At 45.1% G+C, this 22,715-nt stretch overlaps 1 protein-coding gene across 2 annotated transcripts in view; it reads right to left on the bottom strand.

Annotated features, from left to right (window-relative positions):
* ST3GAL6 (ST3 beta-galactoside alpha-2,3-sialyltransferase 6) overlaps positions 1-22,690 on the bottom strand; it is a 208,582-nt gene extending 185,892 nt beyond the window's left edge. Inside the window, exon 1 of one of the 2 annotated variants that reach the window (XM_069761009.1) lies at positions 22,579-22,690. The gene's annotated coding sequence lies outside the window, so the exon portion shown is untranslated. The remainder of the gene's footprint in view (positions 1-22,578) is intronic. The other variant, XM_069761007.1, reaches the window with a different exon arrangement.
* Between the last annotated feature and the right edge of the window lie 25 nt (positions 22,691-22,715).

Here is a 22,715-nt window from a genome sequence, read left to right as displayed (position 1 = left end):
GACCGGACAGTAATGAGACCGGACAGTAATGAGACCGGACAGTAATGAGACCGCACAGTAATGAGACCGGACAGTAATGAGACCGGACAGTAATGAGACCGCACAGTAATGAGACCGCACAGTAATGAGACCGCACAGTAATGAGACCGGACAGTAATGAGACCGGACAGTAATGAGACCGGACAGTAATGAGACCGGACAGTAATGAGACCGGACAGTAATGAGACCGGACAGTAATGAGACCGGACAGTAATGAGACCGGACAGTAATGAGACAAGTGTTTCTCCAGGTTTATGCTTCACTTTAGCACACAATGTGTGAATGTTTTCTAGGGCAAAGACCCAACAATCACTATAAACACAGCATTGTGTAGAGAACCCATCACCTTTGTGGTTTTAGTCAATAAGTGCATGCCCCAAAAATAACTACTTCGCTGCACCATTCCTCTTTCCTTCCTGACATGGATAAATAAATTGGTATTTGGGTGCGGAAGGTCACAGGTCTGCATTAAAGGGAACCTGTTCACCCTGAAATTGCCCTATCTACAGGCACCATGTTATAGGAGAGGAGGAACGGAGCAGATGGATATGTGGTTTTGTTAGGTCAAGTTCACACCTTCAGTATTTGGTCAGTATTTTACCTCAATATTTATAAGTCAAAATCAGGAGTGGAACAATCAGAGGAAAAGTATAATAGAAACACGTCACCACTTCAGCATTTATCACCCTCTCATGGTTTTGGCTTACAAATACTGAGGTAAAATACTGAACGTGACCTTAAAATAAACTCAGTATAATCTGTGTTTTATCCATTTAATCTTCTGCTCTTTTAGGGATTTAGGGTCCAGTGAGCGATCCCATCAGCACCCGTCACATCACTGATAGGACCAGATTGCATGGCATTATCATGGTGACAGCTTCCCTCGAATATACAGGGCTGGCCATTTATAAAGTTGCATTAAAAAATAGCCGAATTCAAAATGGCCGCCATGGTCACCACCCATCTTGAAAAGTTTCCCCCTCCCATATACTAATGTGCCACAAACAGGAAGTTGATATCACCAACCATTCCCGTTTTATTTAGGTGTATCCATATAAATGGCCCACCCTGTAGAATAATTTGTAATCGTGAGCTTATCATTTTCCAGCTGAGGATCATATTATAAGATAAGAAGTTTTCCACTTTAGCAAGTTGTGTTTTTCTTGGCAACAAATTAGAAATTCACTGTTCATTACACAAGGCTGAACATTCATCCTCGTTACCAAGATTGAATTTTTATACCATATTACACCAGAACTGAGGCCATCAAACTTACAGGTATAGGTACTAAATAAGGGACAGATTAATTAAGACCGGCGTTTGCACACAAATCTTAATTAACCCCTTTACGAGATTATATATTTATTGACACAGAGCTGAAGCCCTGCTCTGTGCAGCACAAGCGATCAGAAGATCGCAGCTTCAAATCGCCTATGGAGACTATTGAACATGTAAAAAGTAAAAAAAAAAAAACCTTAAATACACATTTGTTATCGCAGTGTTTAGAATTGCCTGATCTATCAAAATATTAAAAAAAGTAATCCGAGTGGTAAATGATAAACGGCGCAACTAGAAAAAAAAAATAAAAAAATCCAGAATTACTTTTTTCTTCTTCTCCGCAACATCAAAATAAAACACATTAACAGGCGACCAAAACATTGTATCTATCTCGAAATGGTATAAATAAAAATATCAGCTAAGGGTGCAAAAAATAAGCCCTCACCAGGCCCCAGATAACGAAAAATGGAGACGCTATGAGTCTCAGAAAATGTCGCAATTTACATTTTTTTCACTGTTTAAATAAAAAATAACCTAGACATGTTTGGTATCTGTGAACTCGTAATGGCCTTGGGAATAATACTAATGGGTCAATTTTAGCATTTAGTTAACATGGTAAAAAAAAAAAAAAATGTGGAAGTGCACGCCCCCCCCCCCCCCCCCCCCAATTTCACCGCACTTCCAAATTTTACACCATTTTCCAGTACACTATATGGTAAAACAAATGGTGTCATTCAAAACTACAACTTGTCCCGCAAAAAAAAAAAAAAAAACAAGCCCTTATATTGCCAGAAAAAAAAAAACATAGCTCTGGGAAGAACAGGAGCAAAAATAGAAAAAACAAAATGGAAAATCCCAAGGTGGTGAAGCAGTTAAATCACCGATTGAGTAAGACGCACCTAATTCACTAAGGAATGCATCTTACAATTGCTGTGGGCCTTCGCGAGAAACGGCGCTCTAGTCTGGCACTACAATACATTTTTGGCATAATATGCGCCAAAGTAGTATAAGGGTATGTGCACACGATGCGGATTTTGCTGCGGATCCGCAGCGATTCTGCAGCAGCGGATCCGCAGCAGTTTCCCATGAGTTTACAGTTCAATGTAAACCTATGGGAAACCAAAAAGCTGTGCCCATGCTGCGGAAAAAAGCGCGCGGAGACGCATCGGTTTACATTCCGCAGCATGTCACATCTTTCTGCGGATTCCACAGCGTTTTATAGCTGCCCATATGGAAAACCGCAGTTGTAAAACCGCAGTGAAAACCGCGGTAAATCCGCGATAAATCTGCAGCAAAAACGCAGCATTTTTGCCCTGCAGATTTATCAAATCTGCTGCGGAAAAATCCGCAGTGGCCAAGAAGACGTGTGCACATAGCCTAAAATTTCAATAAGCATGCCAGGCAGGTCTTACTACCCCGTCCATGGACTCTGACAGAGCTGGCCAAGAATGGTGCAAAAATGGCAAAAGTCACAACATTTTGTGACATTTCAAGGTGTAGGTGAAAAAAACTATCAAACACACCTTGGTGAATCGGGCCCTCAAATTTGAGGGTCTGACCAATCAGAAGAACTAGGGTCCTAATCTCTCAGCGCTCTTTACAGCGGTCAGGGTTAACTAGAGAACATGGCCGCACATGTTGCTTAATTTAATCACATCCCTGTAATCAAACCCAAGCCTGTCAGATATGGATCTGAGCCTCAATGATCTTGCTTACTATAGAGGCAACAGGTTTCAATCATGGTATCAAAGAGCTCTTTACTACGGCATTTTCATTATAACCCGCCATAAGAAAGGCCGCAGCCATTTAGGCGCTCCAGACATGCTACTACCTGCTTAAGGTCGGAGTCACACTAGACCATAATACGGACGAGTGCAATGCGATAAGAAAAAAAAAAAAATCGCATTGCACTCGGACCAATGTTAAACTATGGGGCAGTTCTCAGCAGCCGATTTTTTCTCGGCCATCTTCATCGGTCCGAGACAATCACAGCATGCTGTGATTGTCACCGACACTCGGCCGACTCTCGGCTCACTCGCACCCATATAAGCCTATGGGTGAGAGTGAGACAGCGCACACCACTCGGATATCATCCGAGTGATGTGTGTTTAACGCTGACCCCGGCAATGGAGGAGATGGAGAAATTAGTTTCTCCGCCTCCTCCGCAGCTGTGCTCCGATCCGCTCTTTGCGAGAAGCTCGGAGCACAGACGCATGACACTCGGCTCCCGCTCGCAGCAGAGCAGGAGCCGAGGGTCATTAGCATATCGCATCCCATGCTCTCGCATCAGATGCAATACGCTAGTCTGACCCCAGCCTAAGGGCTTGTTTCCATTTGCGAGAAACACGTCCGTGTCTCGCATGTGGAAACGAAGCTCTGGTGCCGGCACTCCGGAGCGGAGCGTGCGGCTGCATAGCAACACATGGAGCCTCACGCTCCGCTCTCGAGTGCCGGTACCAGAGCTTCGTTTCCACATGCGAGACACGGACGTGTTTCTCGCAAATGGAAACATGCCCTAAAAGATAGATCTGCCAGCAGCTGATGATGCTCTTGCCGCCTGCAATATTATAGTCGCCACTCCCTTAAGGTACCTTCACAGTGAACAACGACAGCGATCCGTGACGTTGCAGCGTCCTGGATAGCGATCTCGTTGTGTTTGACACGCAGCAGCGATCAGGATCCCGCTGTGACATCGCTGGTCGGAGCTAGAAGGCCAGAACTTTATTTGGTCGTCAGGTCGGCGTGATTCGTCATGTTTGACAGCAAAAGCAACGATGCCTGCAATGTTTTTTCACAGAGCTAACAACCAGCGAGAACGATAAGTACGTCACTGGATCGCTCCTGCATCGTTCTGGAGTTGCTGTGTTTGACATCTCTACAGCGACCTAAACAGCGACGCTGCAGCGATCTAGTTTAGGTCGGATCGTTGTCTATGTCGCTGGAGCGTCGCTAATGTGACGGTACCTTTATTCTAAGGTAATTTGACTACTTTGCAAAAGTGATCTTACAATAAATAAGTAAACAGTGATAATTGCTGCTAAAGGCTGCATTCACACTTAAGGGTACCGTCACACAGTGCAATTTTCATCGCTACGACGGTACGATCCGTGACGCTCCAGCGTCGTAACAATATCGCTCCAGCGTCGTAGACTGCTGTCACACTTTGCAATCTACGACGCTGGAGCGATAATTTCATGACGTATGTGCGATGTAGAAGCCGTTGGTTACTATGCACACATCGTATACGATATATGTTACACCATGCAATCATGCCGCCACAGCGGGACACTAGACGACGAAAGAAAGTTTCAAACGATCTGCTACGACGTACGATTCTCAGTGGGGTCCCTGATCGCAGGAGCGTGTCAGACACTGCGATCTCGTAACTATATCGCTCGAACGTCACGAATCGTGCCGTCGTAGCGATCAAAATTGCACTGTGTGACGGTACCCTTAGAAGGCTATGTATTTTTCCCCTTGTCTAATTTACTGTAAGAGTAAGTTCACACAGGGCGTTTTTGCTGCTTTTTTTGCTGCCTTTTTATGCTAATTTTCAGGTGCATTTTACAGTACCAGCAAAGCCTATAAGAGTTCAGAGATCTCACGTGCGCACACTTTTTTTTGTGCAATCAGTATTTTGTGCTTTGCTGCATTTTTTGGACATAGAGCATGCCACTTCTTTCAGCGGTTTTTCACTCACTTGAATGGGTGTTGAAAAAATGCAGCAAAAATGCAGGTATCATTATTTGCTGTGTTTTTGCTGCTGACAATTCAAGGACATTAGTATGGACAAAGAGAAAAAAAAAAAGGCACCAAAAATGCAAATACGCAACAAAAAAGCACCTAAACCTTTTACGCATTTTCATTCCTGCCAAGAAGATCAGGTTTTGCTGCAGAAAAAAAAGCTGCAAAAACCGCTACTTTCAAGTTACCCTAAAACCGTGCCATTTTTGTTGTGATTGTTGAAAACCATGGAAAACTGGCTCAGCATTGTCACTACTGTGGCAGAAAAAACACACTACTGTCTCAACATATGATGATCGCAGTATTACAGTGTAAAATTACTATGGGTTTGCATGAAACTACATGCATCTGTGTAATTCCACGTGACAACGATATCATCACAAATAAATCGAACAATGTTAACAAAATCACATGCAAAGCAATTCATTGGAATTCTATATAGGTGTAACCGTGTATATGTCTACAGTGTCATATGCGCCCTGAGGATACATCTGTTGTCTGCAAAGGAGGCTTAAATCAACACATACACCACCCACAGAGTAAAGAAGTAATGTAGCTCAATTGTCAGTAAAAAGCCGTCTAAGCAATAAAGATTATCCAACAGAACAACCAATATAATACCTAGACACCTGACGATAAGAGGTTTCTTCCTGTCAGCTCTTACAAGCAGGAGGCAGGGGAGAGATGCTGATGTTTCATCTCATAGAATACACTATAAAATCTGCACATACCACTCACAGATAGCACGGACATCCATTGAGTGCTGGGGTATCTTAGGCCTCGTTCAGATGTCCATAAATTAAGTACACACTCTATATGGGTATGTGCAGAAGATCCAAAACTAGCAGCAGCGTTTTGGAAGCGCTGCAGTCTATTCAACGCAGGTGAATCCACAAGTGTTCACTGGACCGTGCGGATTCACTGCGTCCGGTGAAATGCGTAAGATAAATGGACTTACTGCGGTCTAGAGAGAAGCGCCGCATGTTGGTCTCTGCGAGTGATCAAAAGTAGTCTGTGAAAGAATAGTGGACATGAACATCTTGATGCTATGGATTTGACGCTGAGCAAGCAGGCAGGGTCCAAACCGCAGCGTTTGCTGATCATGTGCGCATACCCTATGAGATTATGAGAAGTCTATAATGTTAATCAAATGTCTCAAATTGTTTTGTGGACCACAAAAAAAAAAAAAAGTTCATGTCTGTTTTTGATCTGAGTCAAGGAACTAAATGTCCCATTCACGTCTATAGGTTCGTGAAAATCAAAAGGAGAATTATCACAAGGTCGTTTTGTTTTCGTTTTCTTATATGTGAAAGATCGGTTATTGTAACCACTGAAACCCTGACCAACACTAATGAAATGCAGATCAAAACATTGATGAACAACAGTTCGTGTTTTAACATATGACAAAAATCAAGGAGGTCTGAAAAAGTCCTTGCTGCCAGATAGCAGGATATGGTAGCGACCAAGCCGTTCTAACAAGACTCTTTTGTATAGATCTTATTTATTATGCGCTGCTTCTATAGCCATCATATTCCGTAGCGCTTATTAATTCCGTCAACATGGGAGAAGGGGCAGGGAGTTTTTTTTCTACCATAATAGGAACGCTCAGCACTGGGTCCAGATAGAAGAATAGAAAGCTGCCAGTAGGGATTTCTGTCCTCCTGTAGTTCACACACAGAGACTGACGTCATGTCTACAATAGGCGGATTCTAGTATGACAGCTTGCTTACGTGTTTTGCTTTTGTTTGCTTTTTTAGCCATAGTACTACCCACAGGTGTCTGTAGCGCATCCGACTGTACGCAGTAAGGGTATGTGCACACGATGCAGATTTAGTGCAGAACTGCAGCAGATTTTTCTGCAGCAGAAACGCTGCAGAACTGCACTGTGATTACAGTACAATGTAAATCAATGTGAAAAAAAAAAAGCTGTGCACATGGTGCAGAAAAATCTGCGCAGAAACGCTGCAGATTTCAAAGAAGTGCATGTCACTTCTTTTGTGCAGTTCTGCAGCATTTCTGCACCCCTCCATAATAGAAATCTGCAGGTGCGTTTTTTATGCGTTTTTATGCGTTTTTTGTGCAGATTTGTGCACAAAAAACGCATAAAAAAACGCATAAAAAACGCACCTGCAGATTCTGCCAGGAGATGCAGATTTAGTGCAGAACTGCAGCAGATTTTTCTGCACCAAATCTGCATCGTGTGCACACAGCCTAAATGATATCGAAGATTTTGAGCAAAGCTTGTAACTTCAATTCTCGAACGGCAAGTTCCTTCCGAGATATATACTTGGATGTTCTCCCTAGTGTCCACATGCAGACACATGACGTGCCAAGGAACGAGCAGACAACATGCAATGAACCCTTTTCATCCCAATGACAATTATAGCACTAGCTAATCAGAAGACATTTGGGAAATCACCCATTTTACCACTATGGTTACACAGATCCAGACAAGGAACATCCATCCACTAATATCAGATTATTCTGGTAGAAGAAAAAGTTTCCCTTCAAGCTTCTGTTTGGCAGCACTTTTTACCTATTTTATTACTACGTTAACTGTATTAAACTATTGGCCCCTAATTCATTATTGCACATCTTTTGTTTAATTTTTTTGTCCTTTTATCACATTTTTAATTGGCACTTTTTATTACTTCTTTGAAGTCTATTTTATATGTGCTGGTGTTTGCCATTATTGTAAGGGTATGTGCACACGTATTTTGGAGCTCTGCGGATTTTTCCACAGAGGATTTGAGAAATCCTTAGGTAAAAGGCACTGCATTTTACCTGCGGATTTACCGCGGATTCCACCTGCGGATTCCTATTGTGGACGGAGCAGGTGTAAACCGCAGCGGAACCCGCACAAAGAATTGACATGCTGCAGAATGTAACCCGCAGCGTTTCCGTGCGTTTTTTTCCGCAGCATGGGCACTGCGGATTGCGGTTTCCATTGTACTGTAAACGCATGGAAAGTTGCTGCGGACCCGCAGCTGCAAATCCACTGCCGATCCGCAGCAAAATCCGCAACGTGCACACATAGCCTAAGAGTTTGGGACTTCAGTCCCTCCCTTGCAACATTTTGGCAAAACAGGTAACTATTTGATCAAAAAAAAGGCACACAAAATGTCTATGGATATCACATTTAACTAGAAAAAAAGTCTGACTTAAAAAATAATACAAATGAACAATCCTTTACGGCAGAAAACTTTACAGCTCCACAACCCAACGTTTAGGCTATGTGCACCCGTCCGTCTCCTCTCCTCCACCCTGGGTACCAACCGCACATGATCCGCTTACTTCCCGCATGGTGGGCACAGCCACATGCGGAAAGTAAGCGGATTAATGCATTCCTGTGTGTGCGGAATCCTCGCGATTCTGCATAAAAAAATGAACATGCTGCATTTTTTTTCCAGAATGCGATTCCGCCGCAGAAAAAAAACGCAGCATGTGCACAAAAAATGCAGATTGCATTCTAATAAATAGGATGCTTAATGTATGCACTTTTTTTGCGGTTTTATCGCGTTTTTATAGCGAAAAAAACGCGAAAATTCCTGAACGTGAGAACATAGCCTTAAAGTTATTGTTTTGATATTTCAAAAAAATCTTATGACAGAAAAAGGCTTTATCCTCTGAACACTTTGGCGTTATCCACTTCATTTTTGTTAGAAGGGGCCTTTGGACAATAACGCAATGTCAGAATATCCCACTACTACGTCCCCCAATGACGATGGTAATATATGAATAAATTCTGCAATTCCCTTACAACATCAAGGTAAATACGCAGTAAAAAAGAAAAATAAAAAAAAAAGCACAATGGGCAGGAAATCTCTATAAATACTATCTACTCTGGTGGAACTGTAAGATGCTGAGTTTTTAATGCAGCGAAAATACACAATGTCAAAAACTCACCAAAAAAATGCATCTTAAAGGGGTTGTCCACTACTATGATAACCCGTTCTTCTCCTAAATGTTTGGCCTTCATAAAGTAATAAAGATTTTACTCACCTCCTGTGCTGGCGCCGTTCCTGTCGTGCCGGCACTCGCTCTCCCTGGGGTTCTTGTGCGGTGTTGCGACACGTGACGCCAGTGCCCAATCAGTGCCGGTGTCTGTCCCCGCCTTCGGACAAATCAAACATGATTGGGCGCCGGCGTCACAACAGCAGCACGGAAGCCGCGGGAGAGCTAGTGCCCACACCGCGGGAACTGCGAAACTACGGGAAGGCGAGTATAGGCTTTATTATTTTATGGGGGCCAAGTGAGGCATATGAGAAGTTGTCCAGGTATTGGACAACTTCCTTAGTTCCTTGCCAGTTATGACACCGATTAATAGCAAGGACATATGATCTTGCGTGTTGTATATTTAGCTTCAGTGACTGGATCAGATCCCTTTATGGTTAAACATAAAAACTTGGATATTCACAAACCTAACCTGTTTTTTTTTTGTTTTTTTTTGTGCAAGAATCTGTGTTTCTATCTCCTATCCTGAGGGAGGTGTCATGATAGAGCACGAGATATCGCCAAAAGTTACCAAAATACTGCAAAGTAGTGCAGGTTAGAACGTGTGACTCTATAAAACAGATTACTTTGTGCCAACAGAAAAAATGAAATAGATTTAAATAGCAATATATTTTCCACCTCAAAATGTTACTTCACCAACAAGGCATGCCACATTTATTGTCTCGAGGATTATTAGGCTATGTGCACATGTTGCGGATTTCCTGTGGATCTGTAGCGTTTTTTACCGTGCAGAAACGCTGCAGATCTGCAAGTGATTTACAGTACAATGTAAATCAATGAAAAAAAAAAACAATGCTGTGCTAATGGTGCGGAAAATTCCTCACGGAAACGCTGCGGATTAAAAGATGTAGGTCACTTCTTTTGTGCGGATCTGCAGCGTTTTTGGACCCATTCCATTATAGAAATCCGCAGGAGTAAAAACGCAAGAAATCAGCACAAAATCCACATAAAAAATGCATCAAATCCGCACCTGCGATTTCTGCCTAGAGATGCAGAATCCACACAAAAACTTCCAGAGGCTAATCCGCAACGTGTGCACATAGCCTTAGCATTTCTCTATGAAACCAATGCAGTTTCAATAGCAGCCTATGAAGGCTGTGTGATGGCTCCATGTTGCATGCATCAAATCTGGCCCAATGTATTAGGCCAAGTTTACACAACATTTTTGTCTGCAGTAAAAAAAGCATTTTTTTTCTGCCTTTTTAGTTTTGTTTTTCTTTTACTACAGTGCATGTTTAATAAAGTTCGTAGTATTCACCAAAAATGCAACAGCAACAAAAAAACACCGCCAACAAAAAAAAAAGTGCGTGTGAGCATAGTGACCAAGAGGACTGCATGAGAAAATTATTAACCCGACTACAAACTGATCATAAATTGGGGATTCTGCAAAACTTCATGAAAGGGTATTTAAAGAGCATTTCAGTCTCCAAAAATGGTAACCTACTTCTGGCTGGATGAGAACTGTTAGATTGGTGGGTGTCCCACAGTTAGGACACCCAGCGGTAGTAGGGGACGTTCTTTGTTCTTCTCTGACAGGTGAGTGCTCGGTCTGAAAATTGGGTCGACCATGATGTAAACCTATCCTGACGTGCTACATCTGAATGCTGCGGTTTCAATACTGGAACACCAATTACAAAATCAATTGTAGAAAGGCCGACAGATGCAACGGTACAGGAAACTATGGACGTCACATGAGTCAGACCACAGAACCAGTCTGACGCTGTAAAGACACCACAAAACCACTCCCCGGACAGGTCTGTACAGAACATAAAGACCAGCTTCATAATATCGGCCAAGAAGTACTTGTTCTACACTAAACAGAATAAAAAGACGGTAATGTTATTGGCATCAAATATTTAGCGCCCTTTACAAACTTTCTGAAAACCAAACAATCAAAAGAGCGACCAACAGCGCACTGCTGTACGGCTATGTTCACACGATGCGTTTTTGCTGCGTTATTTAATACAACTTTTAAGCTGCGTTTTACAGCACCAACAAAAGCTATCTTCATGTACACACATTGTTGTTAAATTTCCCTGACTGAATTGGAAAACTGCTGCATTTTTTTTAAGACCGCAGCCCGTCACTTATTTCAGCCATAGATAGAAAAGAATGCAAAAATGCAGGAATCAGGTTTTGCAGCAAAAACCTCAGGACGTTGAAACATGTTTTTATGCGCTAAACTTTATCAGCATGCACAAGAGAATGTATCAAGTTAATTAAATGTAAGAATTAATCCAGCCTTTTATTATCAGCGCTAATGCAGCAGTCACTCCGCCCAAGGAAATCCCCAGTGTAAGATAATCCTCCCATCATTACTTTATTCTTTTGCTTGTCCTCCTTTATTGTTATCACACACACATATAACATAGCATACATATACACGGCCTCACTGACACATATACGGATCAATCAGTTTAGCATTGGATGAGCCATAAATATTAGATCCCAGCGTCGCAGTCTCTTTCATATTTACAGCACCTCGAAGGCTTGTGCTCACCTAATTTTTTTGTTTTGCTTCTTAAGCGACCATTGACGATATTGTAGCATTCTTCCAATGAATTGAATAAAAACGTTGTAATCTTGGCCACCCACTATAAAATTAATGGAGTACAAGCGAGTAGAAAGCAGCCTGCAAGCTGCTGTAACCACTGAAGAGACTGCGGTACTCGCATGATAGTCAGACACCAACTCATCTAATATTGATTGCTTAAAATAATTTTAAAAGGCTCGATAACCCCGCCCCCCCAAAAAAAAAAAAAATTTATAATTCAAAACGGAAGACATTGCCTGTCCTTCAGGTTTTACAATATTAGCCATTTACATTTGTTAAAGGGGTTTTCCTACAAACAAAATTTGAAATCAATAGATCTTGGCATAATAATAAGTTCCACAACTGGATGTGTTTACATAAAATGTTCCTGTGCTGAGATAATCTTATAAATGTGCCCCTGCTGTGTACTGTGTAATGTCTGTGTCTGACCGTGCAGGGACATGGCCTGATCATAGCACAGCTCCTGGGTAGGGGAGGAAGCAAAAGAGTATGCAGACAGGACACCAGGAGATAACAGACGATTCTCTCTGTGAGATAAAGCATTTCCCTGCCTGTTTTTAAACAATATTTTACTCCAAAGAGTCATTTGCTTCCCTTCCTCATCTGTCACAATTAATGACATCACGCTTTCCCCTGTACTGGAAATCTGTTGCATCGGAGTAACCCTTGACTCTGCCCTGTCCTTCAGCACATCCAAGCTCTCGCCACTTCTTGTCGCCTCCAGGTCAAAAATATTTCCAGAATCCTCAATCCCCCAATCTACTAAAATGCTTGTGCATGCCCTAATCATCTCCCTCCTCCACTACTGCAACATCCTCCTATGTGGCCTACCCGATAACACTCTCGCAACTCTCCAGTTTGTCCATAAAGGGAACCTGTCACCAGGTTAGGCCAATACTAGTTACGGCCACCACCTTTCAGGGTTGATATACAACACTCTATAATGATGCATATCTGCCCCCAATCCGACATAGAAAAACTGAGAAATAACTTATATACTCACCTGCGGGGTGGTCCGGTCCGAGAGGTGTAGCTCTTATTGGTCTGGCGCCTCCTTCTTCGCTCATGTGGATGGTGGATGATGCATCCCTGCATCATCCAAACAGTCTGCTCTGCATCGCGCTCCTGCGCAGGCGTACTTATCTGTCCTGTTGAGGGCAGAGCAAAGTCCTGCAGTGCGCAGGAGCTGGACCTCTCTGACCTTTCCCAGCGCCTGCGCACTGCAGTACTTTGCTCTGCCCTCAACAGGGCAGATAAGTACACCTGCGCAGGAACGTGATGCCGAGGAGATTGTTTGGATGATGCAGAAATGCGTCATAAGATGGGGAGGGGGCGCCAGCCAAGAAGAGCTACGCCCCTCGTACCGGACTGCCCCACAGGTGAGTATAATAAAAGTTATTTTTCAGTTCTTCTAGGTCAGGTTGGTGGCAGAAATACAGCATTATAGAAATATTGAACTGTGATATATAAGAGGTGGTCCACTTAACCATATCCCCTTAAAAATAAAAGACAAAACACTGTTAACGGGTTCCCATCCGCCAACTGTAAATAAACAGTCCTCAGCTGTCACATTATAGTGAATGGATCCCTCGGAGGTTTCGTCTGGATCACATCACTTGTAGATTTAGATGGAAACCCTGATGTAAGTGCTTAGTGTAGATCGCAGGATAAATGTGATCCTAAATATTATGTAAAATGTTCTCAATAAAGGTTCAACTCAATCGTCAAAAAAAAAAAGAAAACCCACTCAGGTCCGTCATCTGTTAATAGGAATATAGGGGGGCTTCAGAGTTACTAGCAGCTCAAAGCCTCTGGAAACACCCTGTGAAGGGTTAATAAAGTTCTTGAATTTGGTTTTTAGTACTTTTAAGAGTGTAGTTTTTAAAATGGTGTCACTTTTGGGTATTTTTTGGCCCCTCAAAGTGACTTCAAATGTGATGTGGTCCCTAAAAGATGGTTTTGAAAATTTGGGGGAAAAATAAGAAATTGCTGATAAACTTTTAACCCTTCTAACTACCTAACAAAAAAAAAATGATGCAGATGGCCTGTTCTGCCTGACATAACTTTCTGGTTTAAGGGTAGAAGAATTAAAAGTTTGAAAATTGCTAAATATTCAACAGATTTCTGTTATTTTCAGAAAAAAAACAGTCATATTAAAGAAATTTTACCCCGATCATGAAGTACAATATGTCACCAAAGAACAGTCTCAGAATCAGTGGTCAGAACTGTAAAATTTTGCCTGGTCATTAAACAGGCAAAGGGGTGAAGGATTAAACGGTCACCGTTTTTAGGAACTGAAAAGTGATTAAAAGTCTTCAAAATCCTGATTGTATTGAACAGCAATTTATTTTAACATAAAAGATAAACATGCTCATTCTTTTGAGCATTTTCTGAAAAATCCAATTGAAAAAGATGTTGTGTACACATACCCCTAGGCTAACAATTGTGGAAAAAGGAAAAAAAAGAATAAAATAAAAATCACAATGGAAAGAAGTCTTTCCCCATAAAAAAGGTATCCTGAGCCTATGATAAGACAGGAGGTGCGTCTCCGACTACCATAGACTCCCTTTAGACACACATGAGCTAAATAGCAGCAAAATCTGAATAAAATAATCAAGCACAGTAATCATCCCTTATAGGTAGCAAGTATCTTGCTTATAAATTGTGATCCTCTAACTGGACAGTAGCTTTAATAGAGGTGAAGAAATTTCATTTTTGATCATATTGGGATGTTATAAAGAAAATTATTAAAGTCAAATTTGCTGGTGGTTCAGCAAAATCTAACCCCCAAGGATCCTGAGAATGAAGGGGCCAAAAGTGAATTCAAATGAACATTCAAGAAAGAAAAACAATATAAGTTATGTTACAGAATTACAATGCATCTGTAAGGCTATGTTCACACGTTCCTGATTTCCCTCCTTTTTTTTCAGGACTAAAAACCGCAGCTCTTGGCAGAAAACGCAGGTTCTTTTTTTGGTGCTTTTTGGTGCGTTTTTTGGTGCGTTTTTTGATGCAGTTTTCTATGCAGAGTCTGTGTGTTTTCTAGGAAGTTTTTTAGGGTTAAAGGGACACTGTCACCTGAATTTGGAGGGAGCAATCTTCAGCCATGGAGGCGGGGTTTTTGATTCACCTTCCTTACCCGCTGGCTGCAATATTGGATTGAAGTTCATTCTCTGTCCTCCATAGTACATGCCTGCACAAGGTAATCTTGCCTTGCGCAGGCGTGTACTATGAAGGACAGAGAATGAACTTCAATCCAATATTGCAGCCAGCATGCAGCCAGCGGGTAAGGAAAGGGTGAATCAAAAACCCAAAAACCCCGCCTCCATGGCTGAAGATTGTTCCCTCCAAATTCAGGTGACAGTGTCCCTTTAAAATGGCTGAAAATACCCTACCCCTATTCTAACCTTAGTGGAAAAAAAATAAAAAATTCTTAATTTTTTTATTGTCCCTACCTATGGGGGTGACAAAGGGCCCCCCCCCCCCCTTTGTCACCCCCATAAGTAGGGACCCCCCCCCCCCCCCCCCCCCCGGGTCATTTACTATTTTTTTTAATTTTGATCACTGAGATATAACCTATCTCAGTGATCAAAATGCACTTTGGAACGAATCTGCCGGCAGGCAGATTCGGCGGGCGCACTGCGCATGCGCCCGCCATTTTGCAAGATGGCGGCGCCCAGGGAGAAGACGACCGGACGGACACCGGGAGGCCGGGTAAGTATAAGGGGGGGGGGGAGATGAGGGCACGGGGGGGTGGCATCGGAGCATGGGGGGTGGGATTGGGGCACGGGGGGGCAGCCACACTGCAGCGGTTCTGCACCACAAACCGCAGAAAACCCGCAGATATTTTTTTTCATCTGCGGGTTTTACTGCGGGTTTGACCTCACAATGGAGGTCTATGGGTGCAGAACCGCTGCAGTTCCGCAAAAAGAAGCGACATGGTACTTCTTTTTTACCGCGGCTATTCAGCGGGGCTTTTTTCGCGATTTTCCGCAATGTGGGCACAGCAGTTCCTGTTTTCCATAGGGTACATTGTAATGTACCCTGCATGGAAAACAGCTGCAGACCCGCAGCGGGAAAATCGCGGCGATTCCGCATTAAAAAAAGGATGGTGTGAACATGGCCTTAGCATCTGATTTTTTTTAGCACACCCATACACTCATCTAATTTATGGCACAAACTAGTGCAGGCTGCAATTTGTTTTTCAGACGCAGGTTCAGTAAATGAAAAAAATTAAGAAAAATCACCTGCACTGTATTTTTAAATAACATTGGTCAAAGTGTGGTCTTTTTTTTCTTTACTTACAGTACTTAGAACGAAAATACGGTGGTGTGAACAAACCACCACTGTGATGGGAAAAGCCTATTAGATTATTAAAATAAATTTTAAAAAAAGGACAGTCACCACCAATAATGATGGCGCAGTGGCAGGTCCTCCTCCCTCTTCTCTACAGAAAGAGTTAGCCAAAATAAATGTGCATGTCCAGCCTGTGTAAACCGCCTACATGTCATTATCTGCACACACAGGAACCGACCACACAAGTGCTGCCCCTATCTCTCCATTACCAGGCACTGGGTAGCTGCTACTGTGTCACTGGTAGACTTATTCCCTGCCTTATGGATCCCCAGTGGTGTTATATTTGCATTTACAAACAAAATGTGACAAAAACAAACTATAAACAATACACTTTTTAGGATTTCTTATCACAGAGGACCTTTGTAACTTCCAGTTTTCCTGGGCCACTGAACATCAGATTCTTTTGCACTCCCCTAATACCACTCCACATACTAATGCAAATAAGTGACATCACCTATAAGGATGGCCATTTCACTTATCACTAAATTTCAAAGAATTTTTAACATCAGAACATGGTTATGGTGCTCACACATCTTTGGTAGCAATCGCCCAGAGTCCTCTGCTTGCTCGTTGGTGCCTTCAATAGGGAGAGGGACATAGGCAGCTGGCTGACACCTCATCTCCCAGGAAAACAAAAGAATTGGATGTACCGGTAATTCAAAAGTCAGGAGACCCCCATACACATTCGGTAAGAAGCGTCGGTGAACTAAAAATCATCCTATAAGCCTGTGATGCCCTTCGTTCTGGCAAGGAATTCTGCATTCATGCTTGGGATTGTGGCCGTAACACAAACCGGATAATAAGGTGCCATTGTGTGAATAAGTGTCAATCGCTGTGACTAATTATGATTGCAGATTTGATTTAACGTAAATTACCTCTGTCAATAGCTAAGGTAGAAGGCAAGAAAGCGCCCTTGCCAAAGTCACGAGCATTGACTCTCCTGCTGAACGGCGCTATTGTATAGAAGCCAAAACTAGCAGAAGCCAGGAGGTCAATAATTTATGAGGCAAAATGTCCACTATAATGATCAATGAATGGAGGCTGCATCATTGCACAGAAAAATTTGCTATTTAATAGTCTAATAAAGCAGACTGTAAGATGTTGTTCACCATCCTGAGGCAGAATTACTCAGGAATTGCTCAACATGATGTATATGAACTTTACAGGGTGGAGATGAAGGTGCACTGCGGACCCATGCCGTACTCTCTCAAGCAAAGGCACATTTTTTTTTTCACTGTTCGAGAATCTATGAGAAAATAAATATCAGCCATATTACATAATGCGACATGACATCACGTGCAACCCTGTCATACGGTATATTGCTGCCGTCTATTGAACACAGGTGAATCCACAAGTGTTCACTGGACCGTGCGGATTCACCACGTCCAATACATTCTATGGGTGAACTTTATCTTGGGAGACTAAGGGTATGTGCACGTGTAGGTGGGATGTCTGCGGATTTTTCCGCACCTCTTTTTGTAAATCCGCAGGTAAACCGCACTTCGGATTACCTGCGGATTTACTGTGGTTTTGTGCGGATTCCTATAATGGAGCAGGTGTAAACCGCAGCGGAATCCGCACAAAGAATTGACATGCTGCGGAACATAAACCGCTGCGTTTCCACGCGTTTTTTTCCGCAGCATGTGCACTGCGGATTTTGTTTTCCATAGGTTTACATGGTACTGTAAACTCATGGAAAACAGCTGCGAATCCGCAGCGCCAAAACCGATGCGGATCCGCAGCATGTGCACAGACCCTAATGGCTCTGCAAGAAAAATTGCCATGCTGCGGTCTGGAAAGTCTGTTACCGAGGGAGTCTGCGGATGCATCGTCGGTGTGGGATTTCTTGAAATCCCATCCACTGCGTGGTTTCAGCTTGCTACTGCAGGTTGGATGCTGAACAAGTACGCAGCGTCCACTGATGGTCCGCGCATACCCTTAGACTGTGTGCCCATGATGAGTATTTGGTGCGTTTTTGACGCTGCGCCTTTTTACTGCATCAAAAACGCAGTGCCTTTTAGTTTCAGCAAAATGGATGGGACTTATAGAAATCTCATTCTCGGTGTTATTTTTTTTTTTAATTAGCGTAAACTGACCTGCGGTGCGTGCTTCAAATCCACAATATGTCAATTTCTCTTGCGGGTACGCGGGACTTTTATGTGCAGATTTTCAACACAGACGCAATTTTACTAACCCAAATTATACACCGGTTCAGTTTTACCCTATTCCCCCCCCCCTAGATTTTCAGTATTGCTCCTCTTCAAAGTAAAGGGAAAAAGAAAAGAAAAAGAAAACAGGCCCCATCAGGAAGGGGCTAAGGTTGCACAGACATGATATCAGTACTGAGTCAATGCACTTCGGATCACTTGTACAACTGTTGCACAATATCAATCAGATGGACTATACAGACAGATCAGGAGCCTATAGAAGTAAACTTACTCCGCTTGCACAAAAGGGCAAGTGACGGGCAGTTTTTGGCAGTGATTTGTGGGGTTGGACAATTTTTACAATTTTTCAATAGTTGGTCAGTAAAAAAAAAATATTTATCAAAAATGACTGCTGAATTTTCAACAATTTTTCATATTTGTCAGCTAAGCTATTTCTGTACTTTCACGTTTTTCTCCATTTTCTTTTAGGCTAAATAGCCTCAATGAGTATTTAATACCTTTTCTTGAAAAAAAAAAAAAGAAAAATACTACAGTTCCAGCAAAGTGTATAAGACGATGTTTGCACATAACCATAATTTTTTTTTCCTCTTGAGTTTTTTTAATTAACATGGGATCTTATATTCTCCAGGATTTAAAAAAACAAGAAACTATTCAAAAGGAACAGCAAAGTGGACATTACAATGATTAAGATGAGCAATCCAGATTTTTTTTGGTACTGTAGATCCGCTTCAAATCCCCTCCTAAAAATAAAATTTATCAAAAACCTGTGAACCCAGGCGGTTTTTGGAGGCGTAATAAAAATGAAAAAAAAAAAATAGTCACTTTCTTAAAGGAATCCATTGCTTTTTTTGTATTGTTTGAGAGGACTTCCACCTCAATGAAGTCACAGATCACTTGTTTATTTCCGCAGGTTAGTATTGGGAGGAAAAAAAAAAAAAAAAGCTCAAAAACCTCACTGCATGGACAGCAAGGCGGATTGCCCATTTGCATTGATAGGAAGAGAATATGAGGCTTCTTTTTGTGCATTTGGAGAAGGAAACTCACCAAAAATCCTCAAAACGACACCCAGTAAAGTTATCCAAAAATCCACTGAACATCCGGCAGTGCATGGGGGGCAGCAGGGACCAAGACAAGGACAGTAGACAGCAGCAGCAAATCCCCCAGTGCATGGGGGGCAGCAGGGACCAAGACAAGGACAGTAGACAGCAGCAGCAAATCCCGCAGTGCATGGGGGGCAGCAGGGACCAAGACAAGGACAGTAGACAGCAGCAGCAAATCCCGCAGTGCATGGGGGGCAGCAGGGACCAAGACAAGGACTGTAGACAGCAGCAGCAAATCCGGCAGTGCATGGGGGACAGCAGGGACCAAGACAAGGACAGTAGACAGCAGCAGCAGCAAATCCGGCAGTGCATGGGGGCAGCAGGGACCAAGACAAGGACAGTAGACAGCAGCAGCAAATCCCGCAGTGCATGGGGGCAGCAGGGACCAAGACAAGGACAGTAGACAGCAGCAGCAAATCCCGCAGTGCATGGGGGCAGCAGGGACCAAGACAAGGACAGTAGACAGCAGCAGCAAATCCCGCAGTGCATGGGGGCAGCAGGGACCAAGACAAGGACAGTAGACAGCAGCAGCAAATCCCGCAGTGCATGGGGGGCAGCAGGGACCAAGACAAGGACAGTAGACAGCAGCAGCAAATCCGGCAGTGCATGGGGGCAGCAGGGACCAAGACAAGGACAGTAGACAACAGCAGCAAATCCCACAGTGCATGGGGGGCAGCAGGGACCAAGACAAGGACAGTAGACAGCAGCAGCAAATCCGGCAGTGCATGGGGGCAGCAGGGACCAAGACAAGGACAGTAGACAGCAGCAGCAAATCCGGCAGTGCATGGGGGCAGCAGGGACCAAGACAAGGACAGTAGACAGCAGCAGCAAATCCGGCAGTGCATGGGGGCAGCAGGGACCAAGACAAGGACTGTAGACAGCAGCAGCAAATCCGGCAGTGCCTGGGGGCAGCAGGAACCAAGACAAGGACTGTAGACAGCAGCAGCAAATCCCGCAGTGCATGGGGGGCAGCAGGGACCAAGACGAGGACAGTAGACAGCAGCAGCAAATCCGGCAGTGCATGGGGGGCAGCAGGGACCAAGACAAGGACAGTAGACAGCAGCAGCAAATCCCGCAGTGCATGGGGGCAGCAGGGACCAAGACAAGGACAGTAGACAGCAGCAGCAAATCCCGCAGTGCATGGGGGCAGCAGGGACCAAGACAAGGACAGTAGACAGCAGCAGCAAATCCCGCAGTGCATGGGGGGCAGCAGGGACCAAGACAAGGACAGTAGACAGCAGCAGCAAATCCCGCAGTGCATGGGGGCAGCAGGGACCAAGACAAGGACAGTAGACAGCAGCAGCAAATCCCGCAGTGCATGGGGGGCAGCAGGGACCAAGACAAGGACAGTAGACAGCAGCAGCAAATCCCGCAGTGCATGGGGGCAGCAGGGACCAAGACAAGGACAGTAGACAGCAGCAGCAAATCCGGCAGTGCATGGGGGCAGCAGGGACCAAGACAAGGACTGTAGACAGCAGCAGCAAATCCGGCAGTGCATGGGGGGCAGCAGGGACCAAGACAAGGACAGTAGACAGCAGCAGCAAATCCCGCAGTGCATGGGGGGCAGCAGGGACCAAGACAAGGACTGTAGACAGCAGCAGCAAATCCGGCAGTGCATGGGGGCAGCAGGGACCAAGACAAGGACTGTAGACAGCAGCAGCAAATCCGGCAGTGCATGGGGGGCAGCAGGGACCAAGACAAGGACTGTAGACAGCAGCAGCAAATCCCGCAGTGCATGGGGGGCAGCAGGGACCAAGACAAGGACTGTAGACAGCAGCAGCAAATCCCGCAGTGCATGGGGGGCAGCAGGGACCAGGACAAGGACAGTAGACAGCAGCAGCAAATCCGGCAGTGCATGGGGGCAGCAGGGACCAAGACAAGGACAGTAGACAGCAGCAGCAAATCCCCCAGTGCATGGGGGGCAGCAGGGACCAGGACAAGGACAGTAGACAGCAGCAGCAAATCCCGCAGTGCATGGGGGCAGCAGGGACCAGGACAAGGACAGTAGACAGCAGCAGCAAATCCGGCAGTGCATGGGGGCAGCAGGGACCAAGACAAGGACAGTAGACAGCAGCAGCAAATCCCCCAGTGCATGGGGGGCAGCAGGGACCAGGACAAGGACAGTAGACAGCAGCAGCAAATCCCGCAGTGCATGGGGGCAGCAGGGACCAGGACAAGGACAGTAGACAGCAGCAGCAAATCCGGCAGTGCATGGGGGGCAGCAGGGACCAAGACAAGGACAGTAGACAGCAGCAGCAAATCCCGCAGTGCATGGGGGGCAGCAGGGACCAGGACAAGGACAGTAGACAGCAGCAGCAAATCCGGCAGTGCATGGGGGGCAGCAGGGACCAAGACAAGGACAGTAGACAGCAGCAGCAAATCCCCCAGTGCATGGGGGGCAGCAGGGACCAGGACAAGGACAGTAGACAGCAGCAGCAAATCCCGCAGTGCATGGGGGCAGCAGGGACCAGGACAAGGACAGTAGACAGCAGCAGCAAATCCGGCAGTGCATGGGGGCAGCAGGGACCAAGACAAGGACAGTAGACAGCAGCAGCAAATCCCCCAGTGCATGGGGGGCAGCAGGGACCAGGACAAGGACAGTAGACAGCAGCAGCAAATCCCGCAGTGCATGGGGGCAGCAGGGACCAGGACAAGGACAGTAGACAGCAGCAGCAAATCCGGCAGTGCATGGGGGGCAGCAGGGACCAAGACAAGGACAGTAGACAGCAGCAGCAAATCCCGCAGTGCATGGGGGGCAGCAGGGACCAGGACAAGGACAGTAGACAGCAGCAGCAAATCCGGCAGTGCATGGGGGGCAGCAGGGACCAAGACAAGGACAGTAGACAGCAGCAGCAAATCCCGCAGTGCATGGGGGCAGCAGGGACCAGGACAAGGACAGTAGACAGCAGCATTCGCCCAGCAGCAGCCCAGGGCTCCGCACAGCCTGGGACACAGGAGGCCATTCATAGCTCGTCCCTTGGGGCCAGCAGACAAAAAGCTGGCGGACCTGCCCGGAGACACCGCTCCTCTCTCCATGCAAACAATGGAGCCGAGACTGGAGACCTCTTCCCCAAAAATACACAAAAACTCCACGAGCCCCGCCGGAAAAACCGGCAACAAGAGGCAAAGATCTCCGCCATACCGGGGGAGGCTGACAACAACTGCCCCAAGTCTGCGAGGCCAGGAAGCCCCTCACCGCGGGCTGCCAGGGGGATACGGATTAACCCATGAGCCGCCGTTCAGGGGGATGATTCGGTTTTATTAGCAGGGGGTCCGGCGGAGCGGAGAGGCCCATGCTCCGGGTCAGGGTGGGTGCATTACTTACTTGTTCTGCAGATGGCTGTGTGTTATCCGCTAGCGGCCCGGAGAGGAGGAATGAGGGAGGGAAGGAGGCGCCGTGTGTGCGGAGTCTGCACGCCGGGGCCGAGGGAGGCGCCTGCGCATGGGGGAGGCTCACACCGT

This window comes from Ranitomeya imitator, chromosome 3, assembly GCF_032444005.1.
Source record: "Ranitomeya imitator isolate aRanImi1 chromosome 3, aRanImi1.pri, whole genome shotgun sequence".
NCBI lineage: Eukaryota > Metazoa > Chordata > Amphibia > Anura > Dendrobatidae > Ranitomeya > Ranitomeya imitator.
Note: the sequence above shows the minus strand (reverse complement) of the source record. Positions and strands in the feature narration are given on the sequence as shown.